General features: G+C 42.2%; 1 protein-coding gene across 1 annotated transcript in view; it reads right to left on the reverse strand.

Moving 5' to 3' along the window:
• LRRTM4 (leucine rich repeat transmembrane neuronal 4) overlaps positions 1-7,373 on the reverse strand; it is a 165,641-nt gene extending 158,268 nt beyond the window's left edge. The window contains exon 1 of the mRNA XM_072357223.1: positions 7,147-7,373. The gene's annotated coding sequence lies outside the window, so the exon portion shown is untranslated. The remainder of the gene's footprint in view (positions 1-7,146) is intronic.
• Between the last annotated feature and the right edge of the window lie 665 nt (positions 7,374-8,038).

Raw genomic sequence — 8,038 nt, forward strand, 5'->3', positions numbered from 1 at the left:
TACAAGGGAACACATGCAGCTGATCCTCAGGACGCCATCACTGCGTATCTGAAGGAGCTGTGATTTCTGTGCAGCTGCACTGAGCTTCCCCCCTCAGGAGCCATTAGCAGGGCATCCAGCAAAGCAAGGGTTGTTCTTCAGTGCCTTGCTTGACAAGGAACAAATAACTCGCATTTTATCCAATTTCCTTCTCAAAACGTGCTTTCTGCTCCTTGTTACAGCACGCATAATAAAATGGAAATCGCTTTGTTTTGACAAGTCTCGAGTCAAGCTTGCCATGCTTCAAAACATTCAGTAGTGTTTGCTATAACATATAGGTTAACCAAAAAAAAAAGCACTAAATCAAGAAAGGAGAAACACCCAAATATTCACAAGAAGGCATATGCTCCATTTTGTACACTGCCTAAACACTACTTATCCATACAATTTGACACAGTAATTACACCAAAACGTTGCTGTGTGAAGGCTGAGAGCAGGAAACGTTCACTGCATTTTTGCATTTCAGTCTAACTCTCCAAATTTGGCTGCTTTGCCTTTCGGGTGTCAGTCAGGTACATCAGGGGAGAAAAAGATGAAAGCACAAAGGTTCAGCTGAATGCTCCTTAACAGCAAGAAAATATAACTGAGGAGTTCCTTAGGAAACGCAGCATTTAGTGCAATAAATTCACCCAACAGCCCAGTTTGCCAGTCAGCAGTTCCTGATTGTATGGTCTCTGCTGGTCCTTTTTCTTAAGGAAACTGCATGCATCTCGCACAGAAAAAAAGATGGAAAATGGAATAAATCCAACCATGGCAGGTGATAAACGTGATAAATATAACAGTAATGAAACGGCATAGGGCTTTTCTTAATGAGGAGAGCAAATTACCTCTGCTGAGTGACACACGTGAGCGAGGCTGCAAGGCCAACAACACAGTTCTGAAGTGGACATCCTATTCATGTTAGAAATCCAATCAGTGTGACTGGCAGCTGCAGGACGTTGCCTTAACAATGTTGGCTGGATGAGGTGGTTCTTCTTTAAAGATATTTCTATACTGGAAAATTTCCTTGCAGAAATGCAATTATTCCAGCAAAATATGCTTTCACTGGTCTACTCTGTGCTGTTTCCCTGAACTCCCTGGCCAGTGTGCACATTCCATCTGCAGGAGAGGGTTTACAACACTATTCTTTCCCACTGCATGCAAGAGAATATTAGAAAGGAGCCATGAGATCGCACTGGAAGGTTAGAGGGCACCTATGTAATATAGTTAACATCCCAGGCTTGCTGCCTAGCTAATGAACCATCCCTTTACATGGCAAAAACTTGGAGATACCAGCTACCTAAATCTTTTGGAACCCATTTGTTAATTCCCATGCCATTTACACTATATCAGATGACAGAGAGAATACCTAATGACAGGCAAGTTTGTTGAAGCCAGTAGCTAATTTAGACCTGGCTCTCCTTAGCAAACCAAGAATCTTCATCTGTCCTTTCAAGTTATCCTCAAAAGGCTATTTCAACACTGCAGATGAAGACACAGTCTTTTTAACTAACTGTTTTTATCCTCTTTGGGAGGCAATTAAAGAGTGCAAGAAATTATCACCTTCTGTTTCTATTCTTGTCACGGATGGATAATTGGTTTGTTTTAAGAGAGAAAAAAAAATCAACACCTAGAAATGCTGAGATTGGCAACGTCTGGCTGACAACTTTGAGATCATCAGTGAAAAAACATCCCACCAAACTGAAGGACAACGTTGCCAGCGGGCTCCCAGTTTCCATGCAAACACTGCAACCAGCTGTTTGTCAGCTATGGGACTGCTCAGGCCCTTGGAAATACAGCCCATTTCTTCAGCAGATGCCTCCTCCGATAAATTCTTGCCATTATACTTTTGTAAAGGCAAATCTATGTAATCACTACCATTGATCGTGAGCGGATGAGAGAATTACAGAAAGATTCTGAACTGGATGTATGTACACACACTTAAAACTCAAAGGCTTTGAAATTCAATTACAGAAGCTAAAATGAATGACCAGAGTGTTTTCCATTATCAGACACATAGAAATCATTTTCCTTTTCCTTCCACAAACAAATTCTTCCTCATCAACAAACTTTATCAGAGCCTTTCAACCTAAGCTGTCTCAGATACTCCTAAGCTCCCCTTTATAGGTGTACAAAATCTACATTAGAAAAGCACCCTAAGCCTTCCCCTCTCCAGTCTCCCTCTTCCTCCTTTCAATGCAGTAGGGTTGGGACATTAGCTCCATGTTGCCACCAAAGGCACTTTCAGTTGTCAGCAGAGCAAAGGAGAAGAGAAAACAAATGCAGAGTTGCCAAGGTTACTGACAGTGCCTGCTGAAGGAATGAAACTGATAGGGAGGAGACTGCAATAAAAAGATACTTGACTCTAACTTGATTTTTACATACCTCCCGTTTCGGATGTGACCAGTCCTTGGCATTTTTTTCTCCTTCTTTTGAGGAATGCAAATTGATTCTTGTTCATCAGTGATTCATCTGCTGTCTTGCAAATCTAAGACTCAAAGAGCAGCGGTGCAACTGTCTGAGCTCCACGCTAAGGCTCCTGCACTCCACGTTGTATTCAAATGATATCAGGACACATTAATGATACCTCAAAAATCTTAAGCCAGAAACAGTAAAGCTATAAATAAGGTTTTTTTTCCTCTGCCATGAGAATGAACATGAAATAAACCTTCCCTCCCAAAAGTACAGAAAGGAATTGGCTGCTGTGCCTGAACCTTAAGTCTGTATATTTTCCTCTATGTCTCATAAGCCCTCTGTTGCAAACAAGTTCTTCCCCTTTGTCTCTGACAGGAAGATGAAACTGCCTGCACCGAGCCTTTGATTTTGAAGCACTGATATTCAGCCTCTTGCTGGGGACTTCTAGCTGCAAAGTTATGCTTGCCGCTAATAAGCTTGTTTTTCTTCATTACCTTTCACAGGGCTCTCAACACAGTCTTGAGATCCCATGCAGAGAACCACTATGCAACGTAACCAGAATCACATCAGAACAGCAGAGCATTCCAGCATCAGTGATCTCAAGTGCTAGAAATTAGGTATTTGGTTTCCAGTCACCAAGCTAATCCCCTCAAACTCTCACCTCATCAAGGTGCTGTAACTAAAGCCCTCTCATCGTAACTTGTATAAACTTCATTAAAATTAGATACTGCTTTTAGACAATAATTTTAGTGCATAAATATTACAGAAAGAAAATGAAAGAATTTTCAATTAATTCCCCAATTCAAAACCCAGAATTTTCTATTTTACTCACCTAAATGGAAGACTCGGATTCTAGTATTGTGTTATAAATACACTGAAAGTCACACTTTGACACATCCATATGCTACATGCTCCACTGGACACCCAGCGGATTAAGCAAGGGTTTCAGCCAGTGTAAAAATGCACTTGACTGAAATCCAGGGAAGACACTGCATGTCTCTCTATGTGAACATGATAAATTGGACTTGACAAGTTTTAGTAAAAACTTCCTTCAAACTCCTGTTCAAATAACCATGATGCAGTTACATAATTCAAGTGTTCTTGTGAACAATAACAAATATCTTTCTTTTTTGAGGCTATATTGAAGAGGTCTCAGATTATTTCTCTAACAAACCATGAGCTGTTTCATATCACATCGAATGCATGCGCAGATTTCTCTACTTTTGCCTCATTTTTAACTATTCAAAGATCCACCTCGATGTCATTTTACTCAACAAAGCCCTTCTGTGTTGGAACTGCTATGAAAAGCATTAGCCACGCAAGTACACCTCAGGTAAAATTAGCTCAATCTAAACCCATATTCCATGTGACCTTTTCCATCTTTCTACTCTGATTTATTTTTGGCCGCTTTCAGATCATGTCAGGATTTGGAGGCATCAGAGAGTGAAGAATCTGAATAAATGTTGATTACAGAGAAGGAAAGATCCATACCTCCAACGAGAGCAAATATCAATTTCATAAAGGAAACAAACCTCAAGAAGCTGAAACAGCCAAAGCAAAGCTACAGCACCTACTCCCCATTCCACGTCATTTCTCTTAACTACAAAATGTTCCTGAGGTTTTTGACTGTTTGCTTGCTCAAGTTTGCATATGTTGAAAAGAACCATTTTAGTTCCTCTGGTACTTGAGAGAGAAGCAGAACAAGGATATCACATAACTCAGCGCTGCCATGTTGAAATAGAGGATTTCTTACTGGAGATTAGGAAATAGTGAGGGCTGCTTAAGACCAATCGCTTTCCAATAAGGGAAAAACGTGCAATCTCATAGAAAAATATTTGCCTTGTGACTTTATCTTTTTGGAATCCACCATCTCCAACACAGCAGACAGCATTCAGCTCTTCAGATTCCTGACTCAGCTGCCTGGAAGCAGGAACACTTGAATGCAAGCATTAAGCAGAACATCACCATAAGAGACTATTGTTCAACAGCTACAGACAGGAGGATCAAGCATCAACATTATTTATTCTGCTTCTATCAAACCTTCCCCGTCACATCCCTGTCGTACCTCCACTAATGCAGCACTTCAGTAGCAAAGGATAGCAAAGCTCTGGATCTATCTGTTGAGCTTTAGGCAACTCTTTTCATTTCCCTGTACAAATGTGTGCTCGTTTCTGGAAAAGCTAATTTTTTTTTGGCCTATTTAACTTGCATATTAATCTCCATTGAACTATACAAAATGAATTTCAATCTTCACGTAAAAAAAAAAAAAAGAGAATGGATTTCAATTCACACCCCTCTTGATTTTCATCAATCAACCTTTTCTACTTAAGTACTATTTAATAAAAAAAATAAATCCCCAGATGGCTCCTTATCTTGGCATCGCCGTGATAGAAAATACTGCCTCAGCTCCCACATGCATTCGCTCATGAGACTAACTTTATAGATACAGATATATCTCTTCTGCAACTTTCCTCTGCCTCTAAGGAACGCCAAAAGCAAAGCCTCGTCCCTCCTGATTCGTGCACTGGGTTTTAGCTGTGCTCCTAGCAGAAGGGCTACTCCACATACCTCATCCATTTCTGTGTTATGGACTATGCTAAATTACATTTAGTGTTAGTATTCTGTAATAGCTTTCATATGGCCCTACGCGTACTCAATCCAACAATCAAATTCTGATCTCAGATACAACAAAGAAATGCATGTTGCTATAAAAATTTAAGTTATTATATATACGAGGCCCTTTCCAAAGCTCAGTGGAGTCCTTGAGTGCATTTGTTCTCCAAGTCCGTAGGGTTCAATCATTACAAATCATTAGCAACACAAACTGGCAGTTGTAATGGTGCCCAGGGGACCTGGGCACTCGGTTTCCATTATGCTTCAATTTCACTTTGTTATCTAAGATACCACCGAACTTCTGAAAATACCAGCATAATCAAGATCCTGGGTTAAGTTACAGTGCAACAACAACTGAGCACAGAATAAAGCATCTCACACTGCGATTCTCCTTCACGCATGGGACGGCTCTATCTGACTATTAAAACCTACCAAGAAGCCCCTCAGTTATCCTGGGGCTTTCTCCTATGAAGTCCACACATTTCCAGCCTCCTATTTGTGATGTGAAAACATCTTGGATCATTTGCTGTCCCCTCAATGCCTCCAGAATGCACCGATGAACCACAAGAAAGGTCCCGTTGTTCATATTTTGCTTTAAGTTTGCTGCTGAGAATTTCAATTTGCGTAGAATAGACTAAAAACATAAAGGTTAAAACAACCAGAGTGAAGAAAAAAAGAAGAGATTACACTGCTGCTATAAATGCTGTATAACAAGTAACTGCTGCTCCATATGCCGCAAGATTGCTCACATGTCAAGACATTTTTGTGCAGAGGTTACAGATGGAACGCTTCTATTGTTAAAGACAAACCTGCCTTGGGATCCATTGATTTTCATATTAGGACTGGCTGAAGATTCGCAAGGACTATCAAGTACACACAGATGCACACATACACACAAATGTTCCCCCCGAGAGCAACGCTGATTGCCAAAAAGGATGATACAGGAGCAGAAATTCCACCTCCCTGAGTGTTAAACACTGTAAAAGAGGAGAGCACCACGCACTGAATGCACTGCAAAAGGAAGTCTGAGAATATCCCATCTTTCAGAGAAGCACTAATTAATTTGAATATTCAGATGGCCTTTAAAGATCCCTTCCAACACTTGCCCTGAGCCGGACCTTTCTCAGCTCCTGCAGAGATTTCTACAGTATTTCCCTCCAGCTGAACTCAGAACAACAGCTGAAGTTGCTGAGCAGCGACTATGGGATGTCCCTTCCTCAACAGCTCATCAGAGCTGCTCAACCAATGAACACCTGCCAGGAGCTGCAAAGCCAGACACAAAGAAGCACCACAAGCCATGAGCAGCTCAGCTGCTCGTAATTTGAACCCTTTGAGTACACTGTTCATATGCAAGCCCTCTAGGCGTTACTTTTGCCACAAGCATACAACAACATTGTACTATTAATGCGGTATGTTTGTTACTGTTGCACAAAGCAAACTCATCTCTCATCCGTTTTAGCACAGAAAGCATATCTCATCTTTTTGGTGTGCTTTGCTTCTAGATGTTTCCTATCCTGATTCCTACCAAACCACTGAACAGAAGTTGATAAATCTTCAGCTACGCAGCACCGTCAGGAACAGAAAAAACTGCTTCTCGCTTTATCATTACAGAGCTCCTTTGCTTCTCAGATTTATCTGCAGTATTAAAACTCTCTTTGTTTTAATTAGTACTGTTGGATGATTCACGGCATTCCATGACAATAATAGCTGCTCCGGATTCTTTTTTTTCCCTCTATTTAATACTTCTTTCAGATAATTTTTGGTGGCTGCGTGTTGCTTCTAAAGCCCTACATCCATCTAAAACATCAGCCTCCAAAGAGAACTAACTTCACTTACAGCCTGTTTGCAGCTACTGATGAAGTCGAGCTGAGGTTCAGCTCGCAGGCCTTTCAAACTCATCAGAAATGAAGGAAACATACAGAAAAACAAGAGAATCCCATTGCCAGTTTACCATGATTCCATAAAACAGAGGATCCAGGTGATCTGCTCTGACTCTACAACCTGGGAACATAGAGCACAAGAGCTACTCTACGTGCATCACACAAGACCCGCCAGTCAGAGGCACAAGTGTTATTCTAACCCATAAATATTATATCCTACCTCAGTCTTAGTAGTGAGAAGTCTTCAGTTCAGCTCCTCAACCCGCTGGAGTTCGGGTTAAGCTGGATGCTCGTTGCTTTCTGCCTCTCTTGAATTCATCTTGCTTTGCTCCTTAGCGTTTCTATGCAGATCACGCCTCTGTGCTTTCATGGAAGTCCCTCTAAAAGAAATGCCTCCTATTTATAATAATCATAAATAAAAGCAATGCAAAGAGCGTGTCCCGGGGTCATCCCTGGATATCAGCCCGGCACAGCCCCGGGAAAAGGAAAGAAGGAGACAAAGGAGCGATGGAAAGAGGGAAAAAACCGAAGCGGTACCAACGGTTCGGCTCGAGACCCGGCCACGTGCTACAGGAGAGGGGGAAGGGCAGAGCGCGAGCAGAGAGTTTGAACAAAGAGAAAACGCAACGGCAGCGACCTGAGGAGGAGCTGGAATCGACCGCATGGAACCGAACCGGACCATAGAGCGCAAAGCACGAGACGAGCCACGAGGGCAGCACGTGCTTTGCTCCGCCCCGAGCTGAGACGGCTGAAGGCAGAGAGCAGCTGCAGTCCGGTCCGGAGTCCCGGCCCGGTTCTTCCTCGTGCCGAGTCCGCAGGTGATGCCGCCCCTCCCCCTCCCTGAACCCAAAATGCCCCCAAAAGGCGGAACCGGAACATTAACTCTTTAAGTGCCTACTCTACATTTTGCCTTATCATAGTCCGTACCCCATTGGCTGTGTAATGATGCAACGACATCCAATGACACGCGTGACATTTAAAGAAACGACTACCAAATGACAATAGGAAAAAGTCTGAGGTGTCTCCGTGAGTTTTCCATTCCCTAAGTGTTGGGCAGTTAAAGAGCTGACATTTGCACATGCATAACACAGGTGACTCCTACTGCTTTGGAA

Source organism: Excalfactoria chinensis, chromosome 25, assembly GCF_039878825.1.
Source record: "Excalfactoria chinensis isolate bCotChi1 chromosome 25, bCotChi1.hap2, whole genome shotgun sequence".
Lineage (NCBI taxonomy): Eukaryota > Metazoa > Chordata > Aves > Galliformes > Phasianidae > Excalfactoria > Excalfactoria chinensis.